The sequence below is a fragment of the Chionomys nivalis genome, chromosome X, assembly GCF_950005125.1.
Source record: "Chionomys nivalis chromosome X, mChiNiv1.1, whole genome shotgun sequence".
Classification (NCBI taxonomy): domain Eukaryota; kingdom Metazoa; phylum Chordata; class Mammalia; order Rodentia; family Cricetidae; genus Chionomys; species Chionomys nivalis.
Window position 1 is genome coordinate 16844621 of NC_080112.1, and position 27657 is coordinate 16872277.

Consider the following 27657-nt stretch of genomic DNA (forward strand, 5'->3'; position numbering starts at 1 on the left):
AATAATTAATAAAAATATTATATTAAAATTTAAATAATTATAATTTTAGTAACCCCCATTGATAAGTCCAAAACAATTATTCATGGCTGTTGCTTTCACAAAAGGAGACAGCTAACTGAAATCAGAGAAGCATTTTAAACCTGTAAAATTATCAAAAGAATGAAATACACATAGGAAAATAAAGAAATTACAGACCCAGAGAGACCTGTATTAAATGCAACGAGGTAAGGGAACTTTTATGAGCTCAAGATGCCCAAGATGATTCACGTCAATCTTTGCAAGTGGGAGTTTTAGTTCAATGAGAGGAAGTGAATGGTGTGGATTGGATTTGATTCTGAATACACGGAAATGGAACTGAAAACATAATAGAAGATGACAGCCCATAAAGAACAGACTGCAACAAAAGAATACCAGAAGCCAGCCCTGAGGACCAAGAGTTCCCAAAGGACAGCGGAGGAAGAATGTACAAAAGATACTTGCCGAGAGTGATCAAGAATAATGCTCTGGGACGAAAGTCTTTTGAAGTGGAGGGACAATCTAAAAGAACCAAATGCCACCAAGAACTCTAAGTTGCATGAGAACAGAAAAGATCATAGGTGCTAGCGGATGAAATGGTATGTGCTCACGCTCAGGTCAAGGCAATTTCCACCGATGGCGACAGAACCTGAACAGTGGCTGAGAGGCAATTACAGAGATACAGCAATGACAAAATACCCTCAGGAAGCTTGGTGAAAGGACAGACGTAGCAAGTGATTGTGCGACTAAAATGAATACAACTGCAATACTAATGTGAAATCTCTGTCAGGAAAAAAATACAGTATGGTTATTATTCTGCTCAGCAATAGCTAGTTAGTCTACAAAAAAAGAAAATAGGCCCTCCTAGCTACAAGTCCGTGAGTCATTAGAGAAAGGGAATAAACAGAACTGTGGTGATTCGACAGTCATAGAAATGGCAGCATCTATGTTTTGAGAGATCTCTTGAACAAATTCCCTTCTCAGAATCATGTCACTGATTCCTATGGTGATTAGAGTGGTAGAGAGCACTTAAAGGGATAGTTCCTTTGAGCAAAATGCCATGAGTTTAACATCATCATTTTTAGTGACTCTGTTTTCCCTTCTTTGAGATTATAATTGCATCATTTCCCCTTCTCTTTCCTTTCTCTCAACTCTCCTATATACTTCTGCTCAGTCTCCCTTTTTAAATTATTTCTACAGTAGGAGAAACAGTCTTCCTCAGGGAAGAGCACACCAGTGGGTTATCTTATACTAAATGGTCAGCTCTAAAAACATACACACATATATACAAGTAGCATTCTACAGACTGAGCAGGTTGAACTGACCTGTTTAGGTGTGTGTGTGTGTGTGTGTGTGTGTGTGTGTGTGTGTGTATGCACGTGTATCTCTTAAGCCATGAGCAGACAAGTGGCTTGGTGACTTTGGATCCTGAGTTCCTCCAGATTTGGTATTGTGTTAACCCATTCTATGATTCTCAGTCATAAACCCCTTTGTAAATAGCACATCATATGCAAGTCAGTAGCAAAAGAGAGCGGGGCCAAGCCAGCCTGAGATACCTTAGGGAAAACTGAGAGAGGAGGCAGGGAGACCCATTAGGCATAAAAATATAAAGCCATGGACAAAAAGGGATTTAAATAGGGTGGAAAGTGACACCACTTTCCTGCTGCTTCAGTGTGCTCTGAACTCAAGGAGAAAAATCAACCTTTCACAATTGACCAAGCATTTTACATCCAGTATGCCATTTGATCCTGATGATCCCGGGAGGGAGAAAACACAGTGATCATCCTCCCATTGTACAGTTGCAGAAATTAAAGCACAAAGGCTATGTAATCCCAGGACACGGTGTGATTGATCTTTATTGTTAACTTGAACTCTTGAAGTCTGTTAACTCAGGAGGAAAGACCCAGTCCGCATATGGGTAGCGCCATCCCATGGGCTGAAAGTCCTGGACAGGAAGCCAGTAAGCAACCAGCATTCACCTCTCTGCTTCCTGATTGTGGACACAATGTGACCAACCACCTCACACTCCTGATATCATGCCTTCCCTGCCATAATACCTTGAGACAAATCCTTCTTCCTCTAAGTGGCTTTTTGTCAGTTTTTTTTTTTTTTATGACAGCAATGAAAAAGATAAGGAACATATAGGGCAAAGACACAAAGAAACAAAATCCATGCTGTCTCTCAAGTCAGCATCCTTTCTACCAGGGACACAACCAGGTTAAAGCAACAGTAGCCAGAGAATTCTGAGTCAGTGGTGCCACAGGTGCAACCCAAGAAGCAGAAGCAGGTGCTCAAAGATATTGTGGTGCTCGTCCCGACACTGGGCTTTTGTTCCCAAGAGTTAACTTTTTCCTCCTAAATAGTCCACCATCCACTTACATTCTTGGTGCATTATGTAAAAAATCCTGTTTGAGTAAGACAGACTATCTTGCCCATGCTGTGTCCATATCTGATTTTCGAACAATGTTCCTCGCTTGGTTCAATCTTCCCAGGTTTCTTACTCATCTGCCCCACACATTCAACAGAGAAAAGCCACCACACCTTGAATCTCACATTCTGAAATTTGCATTACAATTAGAATTATTTCTATGTCTATTATTACTGTTGAGAGGTAAGATGGGGGAAAATGGACATGGAAGAGAAACGAATTCAGCATAATGAAGGTCATTTTCAATTGTAACTGCCCATTATAAAACTCTTTGGTGAGCATTACAAACAGATGCCATGCAATAGAATTTTTTTCTGATATCAAGTTAGCTTCTTGGCAGACTCAGGCAGCTCATTAGTAATCTTGGATCTCTTTCTATATTTGTGATTTAACTCTACATGTTAGATAGTAGATGATCTTGGTGGTGTGCCATAAAAATTTACAATATTTCTTTGCAAATCCTAATTATAGAGACAGGGGGTATCTTTCTTGAGACTCTAGTCTGTTTTGTCCTAAATTAGTGCCCATAGTTCAAGGTGAGCCAGGTAACAAGAAAGAACACGGACAGTGTGCCAAAGAATTTGGAGAGGATGAAGACCAATAGACAGGTCTCAGCTTTACTCTGAGTAGCCTCTGGAAAAAAATCAAACCAAAACCCACTGGTGACTGCACATGAGCTACAGAGGGTTGGGGGCATGTTTGTAATTTTGTGGTATGTCATTGCTTTTTGAGTGTGTCTACTTTAACAGCAATTTTATTTTTGCTTTCTTTGTATACTAAGTAACAGCATTTCATAACCTAAATTTTAAAAAAATGTATTTGTGTGTCTGTATCTGTCTGTCCACCTGCCTGTCTAGCTGCATGTCTGTGTATGTGTGTACGGGATCCAGGGATCAAACTCAGGTCACTAGGCTTTTGTGCAATCAACTCAATCCACTGAGCATCATAGTACTCTGCTTAAAATGTTCTGTTGCCTCCATCACCCACTACTCTACCCCATAGCCTCTCTAACCACACCAAAATAAAGGAGAGCTGGACAAATGTTTAAATGCTTACTACTTGGTGTTTGCAACCATCTCTGCTGCCTGTCGCTGTGTTCTCCTCTGCTCTCTTCCCCTTTTTCTGAACCTTGAATTGGCTAATACTCGCCATCTAGTCCCACCATCTTTCTCCTTTGCTATGTTTGTTATTTTCTATTCCAGAGGTTTCTAGAAGTGGATGCACTTTGCACTTTACAGAGTCAGCCTCCGACTACTCCTACAACTATAATAATACATAGTAAGTACTCCCATGCCTACGGAATTCAACTAAACATGTATTACACTTTATGGTAGAGAAGCTTTGATCAAGAACAGAAAAATCTCAACTCCTCACTCCTAGCTCCTGTTACTGAATGGAGAGAATGACATTTTATTTTATTCTATTCACCCATCCACTCATTAGGGGACGCTTAATAAATTGTTATTCTCTTCATGTCACTGTGTTATGTGCTGAGGACACAGAGAGTAATTAAATAAGGTATCTGCCCCGAAGGGGGAGAGTCTAGCTAGGGAGACAGACATGAAAACAAAACACCACATCGGATAATGAGCGCTTCAAACAGAGTACAGAGTACTAGGCTGGGGCAGAAAAGGTTCTATCAGGGGTATCTAGTGTTGGGATGAGAATGCCTAGGAAATAACTCTATATTTTATATACAAATTTACACATTATATGCATACATATTTATACATACACATGTATTATATATTTGCATATACATTGCATTTGTATACACATTTATAATTTAAAGAGAGAGGATCTCACTACATGGTCAAGACTGTTCTCAAACTTGATTCTCCTCTCTCAAGTCACCTGAATTCTGGGATTGTAAGTGTGTAGCCCTATGCCTGGCTGTTTATTTTGTTGTTGTTTAGTCTTGCTCACGTTGTTGGGGTTACCCAGCAAGTGATTTACTTTAATCCATTGTCCTGTTTGGTTTTTTATTTGAGACATGCTCTTCCTATACAGCTCAGGTTAACTGACATATTTGCACAGCTTCTGGACAGAGTTATGAGATAACAATGGTTAGAAAAGGCAGGAAGACAGGAGTTCTCCTTTCAGATTCTTTTTTTTTTTTTTCAAGACAGGGTTTCTCCGTAGCTTTTTTGGTTCCTGTCCTGGAACTAGCTCTCCTAGACCAGGCTGGCCTCAAACTCACAGAGATTCGCCTGCCTCTGCCTCCCGAGTGCCGGGATTAAAGGCGTGCGGGCACCACTGCCCGGCTTCCTTTCAGATTCTTGACTGCATGTGGAATTCTGTGTCTCAGCTTCCTTCCTATCATCTACATGTGGGCCCTACTTACTGACTACTAGGTAGCTGTTGCTTCCTGGGGCAGAGTCATAACTAGGTTGTGCACAACCCACTGCCATGAAGCAGGACACCTAGGAAGGCGCCCAGCTGACTGAAAGGCTAGCACAACTCGGGGCCTTCTTTCAAACTCTTGTTGATGGTCTTTGGTCCCAAGTGGTATTGTTCTGAGTGATGTGTGAGACTCACTGACAAGTAGGTAGGTAGGATTGACAAGTATCAAATAAACATTGTTACAGATATTGTAAGAAACCTAGCGGAGAAGAGATCTGTACTATGGCGAGGCCCACTGGAATGTGCCTCTCTTTCTATACTGCTTATTAGCAACAAGTAACTTCGGGAATTTCCATTGAGCTCAAACTTGCACCATGTAAAGCCTGTTTGTTTACAAGCACTAAACCTTCTGGAAACTACCCTTCGGAAATTCCAAATGCCATGGGGGAGTAACCAGGTCAGCAGTGTGGGAAGAGGAAAGGAAGATTAAGTGGCATTCATCATTGGCTGAGAGAAAATAGAAGGGTTTCTATGGGCCATGTGGTGTTTTTAGAAATCTATCTTTCCACCACAGATGTCATTGCTTCAGTATCCAGCTGCAGCTTTGCCACACCAACCCCCTCACACAGATGATCCTGTGAATTGGACAAACAGAATGACACTAATGATGAAGACATTCACCGTCCTAGCCGGCAATGGGCATGAAATCACTGTTAGGAAAGTTCTACCCTGTCTGAGATGCCTAAAGCAGAGTCAACACCTAGACCAGAGCAAGCATGGTAGTGTTTGGTGCTCCTGCCTTCCAAGAAGTCTTTGTCGGATAGTTTTCCTGATCACTAGCATTCCACCGATGGGAACTAAATTGTGAATTCAACAGAATTCTGGCTGGTTTCTTGTGAGTACACACAAAAGGAAATTGCAATTAGCCATGACACTCTCTCCTGCTAGCACAGTGGTTTTGTGACCAAGCTGTTAAGATTGCATGGAATGGCTGAAGATTTTCTTGCTACTGACAGCAACTCGCAGGGTATATAACAGCTAGGTAGCATCCATGCTGGCGCGATTCTCTACCACAGGAGCATCCTAAATGATTTCCTCTCGGTTTGCAAAGACCCGTCAGCTTCTCTTTGAAGAAGAAATAGGAGAAACGTCTATTCATCCAGTCTTGCAGCTCTGTTAAAGGGGAACATTTCCTTGTGCTATCAGATGCTATGCTAAGAATACTTTCTTCCCCTGAATTCCCTATCATAAACACTAGCTCACATACCTCCCAGTGACTATCCAAGCTAGCTCTTCCTGCACTGGCTTGTATCACGACTTCATTAAAAGGCTCATCTCACGGCTACAGACAACTTTCCTACTTCCCTTCCCTACCCTCTTAAGCCTCAGTTTGGACTAGCCAGAACACCTGAGTGGACTTCTTTCAAATATCTGTTGGTTTATGTGTATTATTTTGCCTGTGAATATGTAAGTATCAGTGCACCACACTCATGCAGTGCTCACTCACAGTGACCAAAAGAGACTGTCAGATCCTCTGTGACTACACTTCAGAAGGTTGGGAGCTGCCCTGTTGGTACTCAGAACTAAATCTGGGGCCTCTGCAAGTAACAAGAACTCAACTTCTGATCTATCTCTCTAGCCCCTGAGTGAACTTCTATTACCACTTCTAACTCTGTACTGTCATTGTGTATGGCCCTGAGTCCCCAAACCAGGCTGTGGGCACTGCTAAAACATGGGACTTAGGATAAGGTTTGATATACAATAGATAGCAAACATTCCTTGACTTACTAATTCTTAGAAAGACTCCTGACCTCTCTTTCTTAATTGCAACCTAAGCTTTGTGTTCTTGCCACCTCCACATATGCCCCGATCCACTTGAGTAGCACCAACCACAACACCTTTGGCTGACTTTGTCTGCCACAAAATATCCGTAGTATGAATTGTATGAGCTTTCTTTTATACATAGTATATGTTTATGACATTAAATCAAGTGGCGCTTTTTGCACATGCACTGTATCTTATTGAACATTCTTGGCACAAGATTATATTGAGAAGTTTAATTCACAGCAAGCAATATTTAACAACATTTGTTCAGTAGTTGGTATATGAAGTTGGCACATTCCCCATCCCCCATGCTGCCAAATTCCTATGTTTGTGAGCCAAAAGTCTTTCTACTCTGGTTTTATTGATGTTGCAGTGTGCCCTCCTGCCTTTTCCACTTCAGCCTTCCAGCCGACCACATCTTTGTGGGATCTGGGGCCTGTTGGTCCAGCTGCAAACCCACCTGCATCGCTAACTCCCAAGCCTCCCATTTCTGAATTCATCTTGCTGGGAGGCCAAAGCACTTTCCCCATAGAGTCTCACCTCTAACTCTTATTCATTCATCTCTCTGTCTCTGTCTCTGTCTCTGTCTCTGTCTCTCTCTCTCTCTCTCTCTCTCTCGTGCGTGCTTTTGCTTTTCTGCTAGGAAAAGCATTATTTATAATATCATGGAGAAACCTTTCCCCCACAAGCAAAATTTCAAATGTTTGTCGTGGAGAAACACTGAGTTTACGATGTGCTTTGTATTTATGATCAAGTCATATGCAAACATTTATACAGGATCTCAAAAACAAAGAAAAGCCTCATAGTCCTCCTCTCCCAATCCCCTTGTGGAGTTTGTGTTCTCTTGGTCCAAAGGGGAGTGAAGGCTAAGGCTAGAACCAACCCTACTTGTGGCAGGACTCACCTCAGCTCTAGTTGTACAGACTCGATAGCTCATTAAATGCTTACCCTGCTCTCCAATAAAAAAAAATCAGAGCAAATGGCAAATGGACTCCCCTTTATCTGAGTCTTCATGACTTAGAACAAATACAGAAGAGTAATGTACAAATCAAGTAGAGGTTGCCACCACGTATAAACCTCTCTGGTCCAGCATGACCACTCTTAGCAGGACATATTATTGTTCAGGTGCCACATTTAGGGAAACCAGCAGTGTCTAGTGACATAGTTTCTTGAAGACAAAAGGGTACAAGGTTAGCCAGACCATGAGGGCTTTGGAGATGTCCTTCCGCAGGCTCACCTCTGTCCCTCCATTGCCTCTCTACTCACACCAGAAGCTTTTCTCAGACCCCAGATGCTGGCAGAGGGCAGTAGCTTTGGTTGTTAATCTCCTCACAAGGCACATACGATTTCAGTCTAAGCTGGATTGTGATTTGATGTACACCTTAATTATTTTCCTTCCCTGCATCCCCTAATTTTAATAAACAAAGTTTGCATTTAAACCGAATACCCACTGAGCTACAGATAGTACCTCCTGTAGGCTCGAATTTCTAACAAGCTGTTTTCTCAGAGTCTTCATCCAAGTGCACAGCACTCCACCCATGAGAGGGACCGTATAGGCTTCTAATTTGATATAGGGGTGTGTATTAGATTAGAATGTTGCCCCTTCATGCCAACACATACCTCTTCCTATTTTTTATTAATTTTTAAATTTATTTTACACACCAACCACAGTTGCCCCTCCTTCCTCTTCTGCTGCTCCCTCCCCCACCTCCCTTCTATTCCCCCATCTACCCCTCCATCCATCTCCATTCAGAAAGGTTAAGTCCTCGCATGGGAGTCAACAAAGCCTGGCATATCAAGTTGAGGCAGGACCAAGCTCCTCTCCCCGCATCAAGGTTGAGTGAGGTATCCCACCATAGGGACTAGGTTCCCAAAAGCCAGCTCATGCGCCAGTGACATGTCCTGAATGACCCCAGCTATGATTCCTAGCAAAGTGAAGAGGGTACCTGAACTGGCCTTCCCCTGTAATCAGATCGGTGACTACCCTAATTGTCATCATAGAACCTTCATTCACTAACAGACAGAAGCATACTTATTGAGAATTCTCCAAATGGCCTCATTTCAATCTTTCCTTTCAATCAGTTACACATTCCAGCATGCAATTACACTCTTGGTTAAACGGAGGCAGACATCAAGGAAATCTGGAGCAGTCTTACAATATTCACTGACTTGACCTTTTCAGTAATTGTACAGGGAAAAATGTATGGACCAGCGAGGTAGCTCTGTGGGAAAAGTGCCTTACATAAGACTGACATTCTTTTTTAATCCGTGAGGACCCACAGGTTTTTCTGTTCCATCTTGACTAAAGGTTCAGACCTACTCTTGCCCCTCAAGGAGGAACAAGATGTTTGACCTAAGGAGTGGCTTCTGGATGCCTTCTGCTTCAAAGGTCAGACAACAGGATGTTTTGACCTGGGGCATGGTTACCAAGTGTTTTGAGATGTAAGGAGGTACACTGGCTTGTTCTTTGTATCATGGGAGTCTTGTGTCCTCCCCTTTTGTTTGGGGTATATAAGGACTGAGAGTAAGAAACTCAGGGATTTTTGCTTTTTGCTATAATATTCATTGGAAGCCCTCCCAATGCTATGTTCTATCTCTTGTCTATTTCTTTCCTCAATCTAAACTCCCCTTCTCACGAACATATGGACCAGTTGGGTCATTCCCAACATCAGTCCAAGTTCAGTCCCAAGAACCCATAGTGTAATAGTCCTCAACCATCCTAATGCTGCAGCCCTTTAATATAGACCCTCATGTAGTGCTGACACCCAACCAGAAAATTCTTTCATTGCTCCTTCCTAACTGTAATTTTGCTACTGTTATGAACCATAATGTAAATATCTGTGTTTTCAATGGTCTTTTGGAAGTTGTAACCACAGGTTGAGAATCACTGTCGCAGTGGAAGGAAATAACCAGCTCCCAAAGCAGTCATCTGATCTGCACTGTGGTGTGTACAGCACACACACCACACACACACACACACACACTAAAACAAATAAATAAAAATTTCAATTGAAAAAGACTGGCTAGAAATGTATGATCCTTCAAGCATTGTTTATCTGACTGAAAAAAATGAGGAGGAACACATATGTCCTACTTTAATAATAATTCAATTTAAAAAGTTTCCATGAGGCAGAATACCATGCAATCATTAAAAGTAAGTTGTTCCCCCAGAACTCCTTCACAGACATGCTCAGAGCTTTGACTCTAAGTTGAGTCTCAATCTTGTCAACTTGCCTGTCAATATAAATCATCAGAGCAGCCAAACATGTTATATACAAAGGTTATCCACTGAAAACAGGTTCCAAAGCCGCTGGAATGTTATGCTCCCATTCAATAACATGAATGTATGAATGTACATGAAAGAGGGCACCTTGAGTGCTGTTCACCAAGAATCAATGCAGCTTGTCCTCAGGTAGGGGCACAATGGGTGATCCCCACTTTTTCCTTTTCCATTTTCTACATATCCTAATTTCACTGCAAGGAGCTTGCACAATTCTCACAGTTGTGAAAACAACCTCAGATATTTCCATTCCATATTACAAAAGGCTGTCGCGACAGGAGCAGAGTCAGCAGCAGAGTCTTATGATTCTGCAGTTGGAGCACGGCTCAGCAGAGATGGCTGCTCGGCCCTGACATGGAGGTCATGATCTATGTAACAACACTAAGTGAGGCAGCTCAACTAGAGCAGCCACTTTCAAGATGACCCATTTCCAAGTCTGACATCCAGGAGCTCAGCAGTAACTACTGGTTTGAGGCCTTGCTCAACTTCCTTCTGCATCTTTTCCATAGACTTCTTCAAACAATGTGACTTGGTTCTAAGAATTTACAGGGAAGCTGTAAGGATTTTTATAACATAGCCACAAAAGTCCTAACATGTCAGTCACAGCACATTCTGTCAGCCAGGAAAGTATTCAAGGGGAGGACAATTAGATCATATTTCCCAATAAGAGATGTGATGTTGGGACCAATTAAGTCCTGGCCTTCAGCTGCTCTTCCCTGCTAGAGCCTTCTAATTGAAGTTACTAGAAGCTATGCCTAACCTAGAGGATCAGAGGATGGAATTTTAACCTGTTGGCCATTGACTGCAGGGTATTTAAGCCTCATGGTGCTATTAAAGAGGGGCTTTTGGTACCAGTGTTGGAAGGTCTGTGTGTCGGTTTGTCTCTGCGTGTGTATTCTCAACCTCCAGCCCCTTGCCCGAAGCTGGCGAACTGGGTTCTAGCACATAGAGCTCAGACGGGGGCCGCAGTGCTCTTGGCAATGGCTCAGCAGATAAAAACACTTGTCCCCAAGTATTTAACAAGTTGGGTTTGATTGGATTTGATGCTCACTCCACAGTACCGGAATCTTGCCTAACACTGTAAACCATGGTGTGGGTGTGGATGGGGTCATAGGTCAAGGGGTGGTCTAAACGGCATGGAAAGGCATGGCTACAAGATGTGCTGCAGCTGGTAACAGTGCATCTGCAGGCAGGAAGCAGAGAGAGAGATGAACGCTGGTACTCAGCTCATCTTCTCTTTTGAATCATTTTGAGAGCCCGGCATACAGAATGGAAATGCCCCATTCAGGTCTGCTCTCCTCAATTAAAAGCCATCTCAGCCCTGGGTATGTTGAGGTGATCCAGACAAGTTGGCAATCAAGACTAACCATCACATCACTCCTCCTATAAAGCCCTGGAAGATCCACACCCTCAGATCTCTGTTCTAGCAATTATCATAGTTTGCCTTTCTGCCACAGGGACTTGATTACAGTGGCTGTGTAGTAGACACTCACTTAATGGGTGAATAAATGAGTGCTTAAGTTATGGGCATGACAATCTTCCTTATTAACCCCATAGTCCTTCGTGGGGAGGCTCAACATTATAAGATATTCTTAAGATTCCCCCCCCCCCCTGTCTGTGTGTGTGCTCATGTGGGAAGTGTGTGGTTAGGTGCATATGCATGGCTTTGGAGGTCAGAGGACAACCTTGTATGTCCCTTTTCAGAGATCATACACTTTGAGAAGGCAGGCCAGCTGGACAGTGAGCCCAAGTGATCTACTCATCTGCCTTTGCAGCATAGGGATAACAAGTGCATATCAACATTCAGGTTTTTATATGGGTTCTTTTTAGATGGGATTGAACTCTGGTCCTCATGCTTGCATGGCAAGCACTCCCAAATGAGCTATCTCCCTAGCCCTGTAAGATTATATATAGTCTCATTCCATCTTACATACCCCCAAATTATAAAATTCTTCCCTTTCTTGTTTGCTTGCTTTCACCCCCCCCCCTTCCTTTGAATTCCTTCTCCATTTCTTTTATCCCCTTTCCTTGCCTTCTATCCTTTCAATAGTTATGTATTAAAGTCTTAACATGGGCCATGTAATATGTGCGTTTGGGTCTTTAAGGAACATATATCCTAATGTTTACAAGAAAACAACCAAATAATTATGCAACATCACATGTGCTACAAAGTAATAGAACAGTATACTCTGAAAGAGAATAACAGGGGTGACATATAGCGAAGACTGAGGAGTAACCAGGGAAAACTCTGTTAAGACTGGAGTCAGACTTAGCATTGGCTGCAGGACAGGGACTGTTGCATATGGGTGACAGGTAGTCTGCTTGACCGTGAGAACTGTCCTTCGTTTCCTTTCTCCAACTGCTAATTTTAAAAGGATGATTTTAAATTTCCTGTTTTAAAAGGAAACCCAAATTTAAAATGTATCTACATTTGTTTAAAATGACATGAAACATAGTATTTGCTTCCAACAAGTTCAAAATGAACTAATAAATTGCAAGTGGAATCAAATTAGCCAATGAGGTGATAGCTGTTGAAACTGGATGATGGGTATATGGGAGTTCACTAAACTATTTGATATTTGATATAGTTTTGTATATTTAAGAGATGTTTCTATAGTGAAAATTGTAAGGTAATCGTGTTTCACTAAAGCTATCCATTATCAATTATGCAAAAGAGAGGATAGAGCTACAAGAGACTGGAGAAGGTGGGCAGGTGGTAGAAGACTGGTTACAAGTACTTCTTATTACAATTCTAGATACTGGAGTCTTCAAAAGTTGTGTTCAGCAAAGGTGAGAGACTAAAGCTCCAGACTGGGACTCACAGTATAGTCCATATTTACTTCAAATTCCCATGCCTCTTTCTCAGAACTCTAGGGTGGGATTATAGGTATCTATTGTTTTTCTCAAGAATCATTATGATTGGTTGATTGCATTCGAAGTTTTCTTTCTGTAAAGGCATGCATTTTGTTGTGAATCTTCCAAGTCCTACTATCTATGCAATCTAACTCACGGGGTTAGTTGAGAGTCAGTATGGTTAAATAAAAAGGCATTTTAAACAAAAGGGAATTCCAAAGGAAACAGGAGTTATTTAATACATATGGATTGTTTTGGTGGCTCTATTGTTTACTTTTCTTATTACTATGACTCAAATGCCTAATAGAACCACTTAAAAAGGAAGGTTTATTTTCGTTCATATTTTCAGGGAGTTTAATTCAAGGTACATACCTAATACTCTTGGAACATGGCAGCTGGAAGGTGTGACAATGGAAAGCTACTCACCTCAGATGGGATAGAGAACAGGGAGGGATACAGAAAAAAGTAAGTTACAATATACCTTGAAAGGCCCGCCCCAGCGACCCACTACTGTAGTTCACATTTGTTTCCACAATCTTCCAAAATATTACTGCTAGCTGAGGACCAAGAATCAAAATGTGTGTGGAACATTTTACATTCAAATCATAGAACTAGCCTTGGTCTTTGATTCTATCCCAGGCTCTAAGTGTAGCCTGGGATATATGTCTTATCATGACTGGCTGGGATGTGTTTTTTCTTCAGTACATAGACAATCTTATCACCTGTGAAGAAAACCTGTAATTTTTTCTCCCCAATTTATGCTTTCCCATCAATTCCCATCCATCAGCACACTATCTAGGATTTGTATTCTGATGTTGAATAGAAGTGGTGAGAGAAGGACAATCTTGCTTTGTTTTCTATCTTAGTAGAATAGAATCTAACTCCAACTATTAAGTTTGATATTCCTGGAGGTTATGTACACTTCTTTATCAAATTGAAAGGACTCCCTTCCATTCCTTTATATAAACTTGATGTAGAATGAGTGTAGGCATAGTTGGTTCTCAAAATGGTCCCCTAAAGAGGATAGGGGTGGAAGTGTTATGTAGATGTGAAGGAAGAATGGGGAGTGGGAAATAATAAAACTCAGCAAAATGATTTACCCTAAAAATACATATGAATATAATCCCATTTAAGGAATAATAACTCACAGATATACTGAGACTAGTTGCCAGAATTCATCCAATACTTCTTTCTGGACTAAGAGGTCATTTGCTAATCTCAGCTACCTTTGTGTGGTCACATGACTTAATTCTAACCAATTAAAGGAGGCAGAAATAACTCATAAAATTTCTGTCTACATACTCTTCTGAGAGCTTCCCTTCTCTATTAACAATAATAGAACCCCAGGCTAAAGAATCAGTCTTGAGATGCAAGAAACCTAGACTCCCGAATGACATGGTAGAAGACAATCGCTCTGCTAAACTAGAGCTGTGACTTGATCCATAAGTAGTTTCTGTAGTATTATATTCAGCTTTAAGGTCTATTTAGTATAGCAGATAAATTTACTCTGAATTAGATATAAACATGCATGTATTGAGAGAGGGTAAAGGTAGAAGTTGAAGAAGATAATGAGACTGGTTTATGATGGAGGTGGGTCCTGTATCTTATCTGTTGCTCTCATTGGTTAACTAATAAAGAAAACTGCTTGGCCTGATAGGACAGAAAATTAGGTAGCCGGAGTAGACAGAACAGAATGCTGGGAGAAAGAAGCTGAGTCAGTCAGTCGCCATGATTCTCCCACTCCAGACAGACGCAGGTTAAGATCTTTCCTGGTAAGCCACCTTGTGGTGTTACACAGATTATTAGAAATGTGTTAGATCAATATGTAAGAGCTAGCCAATAAAAGGCTGGAACTAATGGGCCAAGCAGTATTTAAAAGAATACAGTTTCCGTGTAATTATTTCAGGTAAAGCCATGCGGGCTGCCAGGTGCCGGGGACGCAGCCCTGCCGCTCTTATTTCAACAGAATCATAGAAGAATTATTATGAAACTGATAAGGATAACATTTACAATGAACATAAATGTGTAAAATGATCAAAAAATATTCTGCCTGTTTTGTGTTCACACTTCTAGATTCACTTTCCATTCTTTTTTTTTTAATTTATTTTTTTATTGAAAAAATTTCCGCCTCCTCCCTGCCTCCCATTTCCCTCCCCCTCCTCCCACTCCTCTCCCCTTCCCCCCACTCCATTCCCCCTCCCTCTCCAGTCTGAAGAGCAGTCTTCATTCCCTGCCCTGTGGGAAGTCCAAGGTCCTCTCCCCTCCATCCAGGTCCAGGAAGGTGAGCATCCAAACAGGCTAGGCTCCCACAAAGTCAGTTCATGCAGTAGGATCGAAACCCAGTGCCATTGTCCTTGGCTTCTCATCAGCCCTCATTGTACGCCATGTTCAGAGAGTCTGGTTTTATCCCATGCTTATTCAGTCCCAGTCCACCTGGCCTTGATGAGTTCCCAGTAGATCAGCCCCACTGTCACAGTGGGTGGGTGCACCCCTCACGTCCTGACTTCCTTGCTCATGTTCTCCCTCCTTCTGCTCCTCATTTGGACCTTGAGAGCTCAGTACATTGCTCCAATGTGGGTCTCTGTCTCTATCTCCATCCATCGCCAGATGAAGGTTCTATGGTGATATGCAAGATATTCATCAGTATGGCTATAGGATAGGGCCATTTCAGGTTCCATCTCCTCAGTTGCCCAAAGGTCTGATCTCCAAAATATATAAAGAACTCAAGAAACTAGACTTTAAAATGCTAATTAACCCAATTAAAAAATAGGGCACTGAACTGAACAGAGAATTCTCAACAGAAGAAATTCAAATGGCCAAAAGACACTTAAGGTCATGCTCAACCTCCTTAGCGATAAGGGAAATGCAAATTAAAACAACTTTGAGATACCATCTTACACCTGTCAGAATGGCTAAAATCAAAACCACCAATGATAGCCTTTGCTGGAGAGGTTGTGGAGTAAGGGGCACACTCATCCATTGCTGGTGGGAACGCAAACTTGTGCAACCACTTTGGAAATCAGTGTGGCGATTTCTCAGGAAATTCGGGATCAACCTATCCCAAGACCCAGTAATACCACTCTTGGGAATATACCCAAGAGATGCCCTATCATATGACAAAAGTATTCGTTCAACTATATTCATAGCAGCATTATTTATAATAGCCAGAACCTGGAAACAACCTAGATGCCCTTCAATGGAAGAATGGATGAAGAAAGTGTGGAGTATACACATATTAGAGTACTACTCAGTGGTAAAAAATAATGACACCTTGAATTTTGCATGCAAATGGATGGAAATAGAAAACACTATCCTGAGTGAGGTAATCCAGACCCATAAAGATGAACATGGGACGTACTCACTCATAATTGGTTTCTAGCCATAAATAAAGGACATTGAGTGTAGAGAGCTGCGTGGAGCCGCACCTGATGGTGCTGGCTTCCGCCCTCCGCTATCTCAAAAGCGAGTGCTCTCTGTAATTATCAACTCCTTATATGGCTAAGGCCTGACTTATGCTATTATCATGCAATGATCGTCAGCTGCTTGCATATGCATGGACCTATGGACAGTGCCCACGTGTCAATCCGGGGTTGGCAGCCCGTGCCTATTTAAGGGCTGTGAGAGATTTGCCCGGAGAGAGAGGGAGAGAGAGAGAGAGAAGCTGTAAATAAGATCCTGAATAAACTGCTTGCAAGAAGAGCTCCAGTGTTGCGTCTTCCTTGCTGGTTGAGGCGGGCGCGACAATTGAGCCTATCATTTGTGATCCTAGAGAAGTTAAATAAGAAGGTGAACCCAAAGAAAAACATATAGTCATCCACTTGGATACAGGAAGTAGACAAGATTGCCGGGCAAAAACTGGGAACTTGGGGGTGGGGTGGGATGGGGGTAAGGGGAAAGGGGGAGAGAAAAGTGAGAAGGGGAGGATGGGGGAGCTTGGGGGAATGGGATGGTTGGGATAAAGGAAGGGTGGATATGGGAGCAGGGAAGTATATATCCTAATTAAGAGAGCCATCTTAGGGTTGGCAAGAGACTTGACTCTAGAGGGGCTCGCAGGTGTCCAGGGAGATGTCCCCAGCTAGTTCACTTTCCATTCTTCATCTTGCTTTTTTCTTAGGAAATGTGATCCACATGGATTATATGACTCTGAGTCTCTTGTTTTCTGAAGGGGCAAAAAAGGAAGTTACTAGAATCTAAGTGAATGAAATAGCCGAAAGACATGTTCTGTGGAGGGATCCAGTCAACTCGAGTGATGAGAGGGGAAACTGGAGCCAGAAGAATAATTACAATGCCTCTCTATTTTCATACTGTCTGACTTTCTGCTGCTGCTCCGCCCACCCACAGGCATAACTCAGAAAGTGAGGGACTACAGCATCTCATTTTGAACACTGATCACATGTTTGTGATTAGACTCCTTATTAACCTCTTCCCAAATGAGTTTGAAGGCCAGCAAAGTGTCTCAGCAGATAAAGACACCTGCGCTAAGCTTGACTACATGAGTTCCAGCCTCAGTCCCCATGGCCCATGTGGGGGAAAGAGAGAACATTTGACATCCACAAGTTTCTTATAATATGCATGCGTACAGGTTTATAAGTGCACATATGTGCACACAAAATAAATAAGATATAATTGCAAGTTTTTAAATATTCCATTCTCTATAGTCCATTAATTTTGTATCTGTGCTTCCAACAGAAATGGTTGTCAAATAAAAAAAGATATTTATTTATTCAATAATAGACTATTTTATTTATTTTATCATCAGATGAATGTGCCTAAAGTTTTTTAACTTTTTAAATCTATTTTATTGAGCTATACATTTTCTCTGCTCCCCTCCCTGCTTCTTCCCTCCCCTTCTCTCCCATGGTTCCCATGCTCCATATTTACTCAGGAGATGTTATCTTTTTATAGTTTCTACTTCCCATGTAGATTATATCTATGTAAGTCTCTCTTAGTGTCCCTCATTGTTGTCTAAGTTCTCTGGGATTGTGGTTTGTAGGCTGGTTTTCTTGGCTTTATGTCTAAAGGCCACTTATGAGTGAGTACATATGATAATTGTCTTTCTGGGTCTGGGTTACCTCACTCAAAACGATGTTTTCTAGATCCATCCATTTGCCTGCAAATTTAAAATGTCATTTTTTTCTCCATTGTGTAAATGTATTACATATTCCTTATCCATTTTTCAACTGAGGGGCATTTAAGTTGTTTTCAGGTTCTGGCTATGACAAACAAAGGCTGCTATGAACATAGTTGAGCACATGTCCTTGTGGCACGATTGAGCATCCTTTGGATATATACCCAAAAGTGGTATTACTGGGTCTTGAGGAAGGTCATTTCCTAATTTTCTGAGAAATTGCCACACTGACATCCAAAGGGGTTGTACCAGCTTGCATTCCCACCAGTAATGCAGAAGTGCTCCCTTTACCCCACAACCTCTTCAGCACAAGTTATCATCAGTGTTTTCAATGCCTAAGTTTTGTTTGTTTGTTTTCCCTTGTGGCATTCCTTGAGTATTAGAAGGAATGATACAGATACCTCATTTAGGCCCAAGCATTCCACTGTCAGTTCTTCTCAGCACTTAGAGCTGTTATGGACCTCTGCATTAACCACTGCCCACAAAATAATGTTTCTCTGACAAAAAAAGCCTGACGGCCCCTTAATGCTGTACTCTATAGAGTGACAGTCACATTCAATAATGCTAATGTGTCATGTGGATTTAATTATTTACGGTTTATGTAGCTTGATTCGGTCTTATTTTAACTTTCAAAGAACTTCCAAATACATTGTTTTCCTGTTGTACTGATACGGGAACTGATGATTTTCCGAGAGGTTTCATTCATTATTTGAAATCTCAGCAAGTGTGGTTGTTTGAATGAAAGTGTCCCTTGCCATAGGCTCATAGGGAGTAGCATTTAAAGAGGGTTGGCATTGTAGGAGTAGGTGTCGCCTTGTTGGAGGAAGTATATCACTGAAGGTGAGCTTTGGGGTTTCAGAAGCCCAAGTCAGGCCCAGTGGCTCTCTCTCTGCCTGATGCCTGCCAATCCAGATGTAGAACTTCCAGCTACCTCTCGACAATCACATCTGCTCACCTGCTACTATGTTTCCTGCCATGATGACAATGAACTAAATAAACATCTGAACCTGTAAGTCAGCCCCAACTAAATGCTTTCTTTTTGAAGAGTTGTCATGGTCATGGTGTCTCTTCATAGTGATAGAAACCCTAAGACAGCTAGTAACTACCAGACATGGGCCAAAACCTGGGTCCTCAGGTCTGGAGAAATGGTTCAGTGGTCAAGAGCACTATTCTTCTGCAGACCTGAGTTTGATTCCCAGCACTTGAATGGTGGCTTACAACTATCTGTAACTCCAGTTGCAAGAAGTCCAGTGTTCCCTTCTGGCACACATGGTACATATACATAATACAGGTAAAACACCCATGCACATAAAATTATATATAAATTATATATAAAAATTATATATATATCACATATCTATAATATTATATATATAAACAGGTCCTCTTATGACACAGGCATTACTGTTTGAGCTTCCTCACAGCTCTCTCCTGTCTAGTAAATTTTTTCAAAGATGTTTACATGTATTTTGGTAACTTTCATTCAAATTTTTTATACTTGGACAAATTGTTCATAGTATTAATACAAGCTCACAATTGCTTTCAAGATATGTGTATCTATAAGAAATACCATAGACATGAAGAAAACCATAAAGCTTGGATTTCTATAACAGGCACCTGAGCACTCCTATATAGAAGCTGACCTTCGTATTTCTACCCTAAACCTCAGCAAGTAAGTGCTGCTCAAAGACTGAGAACCCTTGGATTTGTGTTTTAGAGTCCATTTGGCACAGTCTCAGTGCTTTCTTTTTGAGAACTAAAATAAAAATAAAAATCATCAGGTTTGGAGGGGTATACTTGTTCAATTGCCCAATTGCATTGTGATGGAGGAGGGTCATCTTTCTATCTGTTGTTTCATTGGTTAATTAATAAAGAAACTGCTTGGCCTTTGATAGGACAGAAAATTAGGTAGCCAGAGTAGACAGAACAGAATGCTGGGAGAAAGAAGCTGAGTCAGTCAGTCGCCATGATTCTCCCACTCCAGACAGACGCAGGTTAAGATCTTTCCTGGTAAGCCACCTTGTGGTGTTACACAGATTATTAGAAATGGGTTAGATCAATATGTAAGAGCTAGCCAATAAGAGGCTGGAACTAATGGGCCAGGCAGTATTTAAAAGAATACAGTTTCCGTGTAATTATTTCAGGTAAAGCTAGCCGGGTGGCAGGATGCAGCCCGCTGCTCACCACAACAGCATTGCAATTGTCGGCCTTCCCAGCCCTCAGTGTATATAAGCAACTGGGACCTCTTGCATACAAGAGCAAAAGGTAAGCACGTACTTTTGTGTTGGAAGTGAAAACCATAATCTCTTATGGCCCTGCCTCCAATGAAGCCTCAACCGTGTCAGCACAGGCCACACCAAAATGACCCCCTAAGGTCCCTGCTATTGTGATTATTCAATCAATTACTCCCCTTATTAGATCTCATGGCAAAATATAGACAAAATGGTTCTTGGCTAAAGGAAATATCTTACAAATGACCGTAATAGTTCTCAGAGCTTAGATAAGCCTAAAGGAAAATAGTAGGCCATTACCTGAAAGAGAATAAAGAGATTGCTAATCTGATTGTCTTTTTAAGTTACATGAAAATGCAGCCTTGAGAGAGAAGAAAAGGGGTGGTGAAAGCACTTACGTGAGCCTGAAAAACGCGGGCTATTCTAATGACAAATGATTTTTGCTCCAAGGGTCATTTCTAAGTTAGCTATTTTGGATCTCCAATGTATTAGTCCGTATCAAAGGCTGTCTTAGTCAGGGTGTTTATTGCTGTGAAGAGACACCATGATCATGACAACTCTTATGAAGAAAACTCTTAATTGAGGATGTCTTGCTTACAGTTTCAGAGGTTCAGTCCACTATGATCATGAAGAGGAGCATGACCGCATGCAGGTAGATGTGGTGCTGGGGCTTAAAGTGCTACATCTCGCGGGCAACAGGAAGTCAACTGCCAGTCACACTCAGGGAAGCTTGAGAAAAAGAGTTCTGAAAGTCGGCCCCCACAGTGACACACTTCCTCCAACAAGACCATACCTACTCTAAGAAAACCACACCTTTTAACAGTGTCATTTTCTTCAAATCACCACAAAGCTGTATTAGGCTGCTATTGCAAAGCCCACCATTCAGACACTATGTCCATGATCTAAGAGCCGGATATCAAAGAAAAAAAGCACATTCTGCTAAAAAAAAAAGATGGTGTAACAGTGGATGCAAACTGGGCTTTGGAGGCAGATACCACCGTCTTTTCATCTGGGCATTTCTGCCTACTGCATATTTTTTTTTTTAATTTGGAAGGAGAGAGCATGTATACCACAGTACATAAATGGAGGTCAAAGGTAACTTTTAAGCATTCTTCTCCTTTCACTTTTATGTGGGAAGTGAACTTTTCTTCACTTCCAGGAATAGAATGCATTTCACTAGGCTTGCATGGCAAGACCCCTTCCATGTTAAGTCATTTTACTGGTTCCAGAACTCTGTATTTTATGAACAGTTTTCCAGAAGTATTGGAGGATTATGAGGCATATCCAGTGGAAGTAAATGATGAGGACGTTTGGCCTGTTGGTTTAGATTATCCTTTACTGTCTGTGTTATAGAACTTTCCCCTTATTACATATAGGAAAGCCTACATGCACAAGCCCACATGCGGTCAACGATAGCTATGGATATGCTACAACATGAAATCATAACTTACTTGGGACTCCCAGATATCTGTAACTCCAGTTCCAGGGCACGTGACATCCTCTTTTGAACTTCAAGTCACCAGACATGAACATGGTGCAAACACACACACACACATACATACATACATACATACATACATATATTATAATTGTTGACTTTTCAGCCAACCTGTGCAGGTCTTGTCTGCTGGATCTGGGATCTAAGAACCTGAAAGCGTGGGGCAGACTACAGTCTAATGCTGTAGACTACCTTATTTCACTGTCAGTGCACTTTTTATACATTGATGAAACCAAAAAATAATAATAATCAATGATCTAAGGAAGGTTGTTTTAGTTCAGAAAAAATGTGATCAGAGAAACAGGGTCAGAAAAACATGTAAATAAAAGCCAGTAAGGACACACTAAATATTAACAGGACAGCCCTTTCCCAGAACTCTCTCAGGACAGACCACTTTAAACACAATTGCCTGGCATGTGCTGTAGATTATTTCTGGAAAAGCACAAAAGCAAGTCAGAAGGCCATACATACCTAGATTCAGGGTACACTGACCAGATTGGGTTCTAAGGGTATGTTCTGATATCCAACAAGAATAACTTGTCTTATAAATTGAATGTAAATTTTGTCATAGCAGGCATGGAATCACATCCAAGAACAACCCAGGCAACAAAAGGCACCTGAGGTAGAAGGCCCTCTGTCTTGTTTTCCTGGAGCCTCATTCATAGTTTCCCAAGGCACAGTTTCCCATGTGTCATTCGTTTGGCCATGACAATAACTAGAATAACCACGAAGACAAGCTATAGAAAAGCATTATGATAAATCAGGATGATTTCTTTAAAAATGTTAAGATATTAACATAAATAATACACATACATACAAAATAATTTTTTAATCTAAAGATAAACTAAAAAATAGAAAACAAAAGATAATAGAGAAAATATATCCACAGGTTAAGAACACAGTAGCTAGTAGCAATAATTTTTAGGAAAATGTAGACAAAATATCAGCAAGAATAGAGAAAAAAATCAGTAATACTATCAAGCTATAAGATCTAATTGACATTTCTAGAACACTCAATTGTGCAGCACCCACACGGCATCTCACGGACATCTGCTCCAGTTTCAGGGGCTACCCCACTCTACTGAACCATAGTATAACATAGATCACTTTCAACTGTCCATGAAACAAATACCAAGATCTCTAATATCCTAGCCCAGAAGTTTAAACTCATTGAAATTCTATGATTTTTATTGTCTAATCAGAACAGAAACAGTAACAAAACTGAGAGAGAGAGAGAAAGAAAGTTGAAATTTCAAGAACTAAATAAATCAAGTGTCAAATTGTTATTTTTATTTATCCCCCAATTCACTTACACATAAAAGTCTAATGTAGTATTTAAGGGAGTTGACCAGGCTATGATTTGTTAGTTTTAGTGAAGAGAGAAGACCATGTAAAGTCAATAAAAAGGAGTCTTTTGTGATTATAGATTTTTTGTTGTTTTTATTGAGCTAGATATTTTTCTTCTCCCATCTCCCTTCTTCCCCTTCTGCCCTCTCCCATGATCCCCATGCTCCCAATTTACTCAGGAGATCTTGTCTTTTTCTATTTCTCACTGTAGATTAGATCTAATAAAGGGGAGTCTTAAGCAGAGACCAATTATTGTAGATAAGAACAGTCCTTCCTTTCCTGTCAAATCAGACTTTGTGATGGAACTTCTAATGATTAACAATGTGGTATCATCTCCAGAATTCAATAGATCTCAGTTTCATCACTTTTTGTTAGAGTAGAACTGAGCTATCTACTTAAATTCCTGTGTTCCATAAATGAACATAAAATCATTATCTAGGGGGCCAGGGATATAGCTCAGTTTAATAGAGTACTTGCCTGCCATGCATGAGGCCCTGGCTTTGCTCCCCAGAGTACAAGAATAAAAAAGCAACCACTACTGTTTTCTAGGGTTGTTTTGAGAATTAGGAACAAAACAATACATGGCGTGTAGTGTGTGTTCTGATTAACCACATTTCCCATTAGGGCAAAAAATTAATTTGTGCCTGTAAACACAAAAATTTAGAAACACAGATATCCTAATCATTGATAATTGCAAACAACCTGCTCACACACCAAAACCCTTCATGTAAGTCGACTGACATTTCATTATAACTGAGAAATCTGCACAGATTTGTCCAGTTTGGGTAGGGTTGATCACCTACCACTTAACTAGCTAAAAGATTGCTAGCAATCACATCCCAAACATTTCCATATAACAGAAGTTTCAAATACTGTTCTAAATGAAGCAAATAATTTTAGTCACTCCTGAGGGTTCCAAATTATATATTTAATAATTAATCCTCTTAAAATCTTAGTGAAGAACATTGCATCTAATCTGAGTGCTGTAGAATTTTCCCAGTGGAAAATTTCTACTTGCCATCCTTGTTCTGAATACTAATATACCTACAAGTTATTAAAGTCACTGGGGATAGCCTTTTTGAAGTGTATCTCTTAAGACTTTAAATTCTGAGATTTATAGCTGCAGTCATCTTGCAGGACCACTGCTTTAAACCTACATTTATTCTCCTGGCAGGGATGCAGATAGGATTCTGAGTTTTCCTTACAGGGTGCCTATGGCCAGCCGCACATACATACAGTGAAATTGGCTGAGGAGCTATCTGCAGTGCCTTTGGAGTCTGCTAAAGCCTTTAGCAAGAGCCAAACTGCCTGCAACCAGGGCCTGAGAAGGCAGTGTGGAGGGCGCAGAGACCTTCATGGGCATGCCTGGGGACAGAGGCTCCCTGTGTTCTGGCTCAGACTTTCTCTAAGCTGCACCAATGTCTGATCCTCTATGTCCCCAATTCTACTTGCTACTACTGCTGCTGCTGCTATGAAAGATTCTAGAACTGCACGTAGCCCAGAGGATCTGCCTGCGTATGTTGTCTCCAGGCCCCATTACCTTTCATAAATTTTCCTCTGAGTAAGCATGTCCTTCAAAGCCCATCTCAGCTTTCCAGAGAACCCAAATTGCAATGGTTAGTATTGCGGTTTGCGTTACATGTAGACATAAGACTCTAGATTCACCTTTGTTGTGGGAATTCATTCAGCCAATAGTCTTTTAGATATCAGGCTATTAGGTCATGGTCTGAGGTAAAGCACAGTTTCTGCTTACACGCCTTGGAGATGGCTTCTAAGCACTTCTGTAAGGGACTATCTTGATTTTTTTCATTGAAACTGGAAGACAAGTCCACTGCAGGTGGCACCTATCCCTGGCTAGAATCCTAGAGAAAATGAGGTGAGCAGAAGCACCCATTGATCCCTGGTTCTTCACTGTGGTTGCGATGTGACCAGGTACTGTATGCTCCTGCTGCCTCGACTTTCCCATCATAACTAACTGTAACATGAACTGTACGATAAAATAAACACCCTCTTTCTTACATTTCTTTTGCCAGAATATTTTATCCCAGCAACAGGAAAAGGAACTTGATGTGGGATTCCCCTCTGTATGCTGGGAGTACCATTGGTTAATAAAGAAACTGTCTTGGGCCTGAGCAGGGAATAGAGGTAGGCAGGGAAAACTAAATTGAATGCTGGGAGAAAGAAGGACAGAGTGACAGAGAAGCCATGTCGCCCCACTGGAGATGGATGCCTGAGCTTTACCTGGTAAGCCACAGCCACATGACAATACATAGATTAATGGAGATGGGTTCAATTAATATGTAAGAGTTAGCCAATAAGAAGCTAGAATTAATGGGCCAAGCAGTGATTTAATTAATACAGTTTCTGTGTGATTATTTTGGGGCTGAGCAGTCAGGAACGAAAAAGCAACCTCCTTACTATAGGAACTTGACTTAGACTGGTAAGTTTAAACTGTTTCTGAGGAAGAGAATCCCTTGGAATGTCTAGTGATAATTTTCTATGTAATTTTGAAAAGGATTGTGGGGAGGATGCTGAAATAGCCAGGGGAGTTAATTGCAAAGAAACAGGGACCACAGGATTTCTGGGCAGTTGTGGGATGTGGGGTGTGCATATTACCCCGAAAGGGCCTAATGCAGAGGCATCTGAGCCTCAGTTGTTCCCTCGGGGATAATTTTTAGATATAGGTTGCTAAAGGTACTATGTTTTAAATTGCTACTAGACAGAGTTCACCGGAACATGAAGTTTAGTTAATTCAGTCTTTCATGGGGAGTCCCTGTTTCTGTGAAGCAACTAACGAAGTTGAACTGTTTAAAAGTCACTCAGAAATCTGTGAGATACTCCATGCTTTTTCATGGGCGAGAAAGAAATTGACATAGCATGTTGTAATTGATATGTATGTTGGGAATTTACCTCCAAATATGTTTTATTCAAAGAAGATACCTGAGTGAGATCCTGAATTAAATCTAAAACCCATTATTAAGTTAGTCTTTCTTCCTGGAAATCAAACCCTTGAGTTCATGTGCATTCATTAAAACCCAGTTCTAATTGCTCCCTAGTCAGCTAGAAATCCTAAGAAGCATAGATGTTAAGTGCTTAACTTGTGTTTGCTGATAGAAAATGGAATTTCTCTAATGATTTGCTATGAATGTCTCCATGTTGTTATTATAGCAATTTTACCTATACTATGTTTCAAGACTGAAAAAAAAAGATAACCCATGTTGCAGTTCGTTCATTTTAAAATTAAACAAGTTAACCAACCATCTTTGAATCTTTGCTTAGATGTCTGTTGATCGTAGCTTCCAATGAAGAATTCCTAAAGGCATGCCTGGGAGGATGTGTTTCTGTGAGAGACCCTGTAGATAAAAGAACCTTTCCAGATGTGAAGTGTCTTTTCAGTGATCATGATAGTTCTGGTTTGGGGTCAGGGGTGACAGGAAATTTGGAGAAAGAGAGACTTTAAGGGCCTTGTGAAGCTTCTGGATCAAGCATGGCTTATTGCTCAGTTACTCATGTCCAAATGGCACCTCAGCCCCTTTGGCACTGCTCACTTACCTGTGTTTTCTCCAAAACCAGTTTGCCAGATCCCAAGCTCTAGTCTTTCTCTTTAGAGTATGGCCAACAGCATTGCCTCTGGCAGTTCGACAGCCTGACTCCAGCAGGCCCCTCTTGCCTAGACATTTTAGGACAGTGTTTCACCTGGAATCCATCACCCCGCCAATAACAGAATTTCCATACTTTTCATATGGAACAATAGAGAAGCAGGGGAGAAAGGAGGAGTGAGAAGATTCAGAGCTAGACTTGGCATGGGTGTTTAGGCATCACAACGCAACACCACTGCTCTGTTGGGTCCCGTCTCCTTATTTCCCCATACCCTTGTCCTGTTCAAGTCCATGCTCTCTGCTCTATCTCTCCATGGGAGCTGCTCAGGGGCTCCCAGTGGCCTCCTCCTAGACATATGCACATGTATCTTTTTATGTTGTTCTGTTGACTTGCACTACTGAGTGTCCCCTTTTCCTGTTTTTTTTTTTTTCATTTGTCAAATCTTTTGGTATCTTCATACAGACCACTTATTCCCACTTTCAATGATTCTTAAACTTATTCTCCATCTGTAGATATTTCCTTCCCATATAAAAGGAACTGGGTCTTATGCAGATGAGGAAGTTGAAACCCGACAGCCAAATACCTAGTCAATGACATCCCTAGCCCAATAAACAATGTCATGAGCACTTACTCATCTCTATGCTTTCAACAGCTTCTTCCTCTCCTCACCTGTCCTCCACCACATTTCTACCATGGATTTTCAACCAGGATAAGATGCACTGAGTGGAGCAATCTCCTAAATGCTTAGTAGCATCCCTGTCTACCTAAGATGGCCCTGGAACTCCCAATTATCAGTGAGAGCTCTCTATCTCTCTCTCTTTGTGTGTGTGTGTGCATGCATGCACGTGCACACACGCATGCAGATGCACATGTATTGGTGAGCTCATGTATGTGTGACCATGTGCGTAGAGCCCAAAGGTCAACTTCTGGTGTCATTCCTTAGGAGCTGTTTGCTTTTTCGGAAAGAGCCTCTTGCTGGGACCTGGCACTTGTTGATTCTGACAGGCTGGTTGAACAGTGAACCCGAGCGCTCTCCCTGCTTCTGCTTACCCAGGACTGGGATAACAAGTATGCACCACCATGCCCAGCTATTTATAGTTGCTTTGTCTT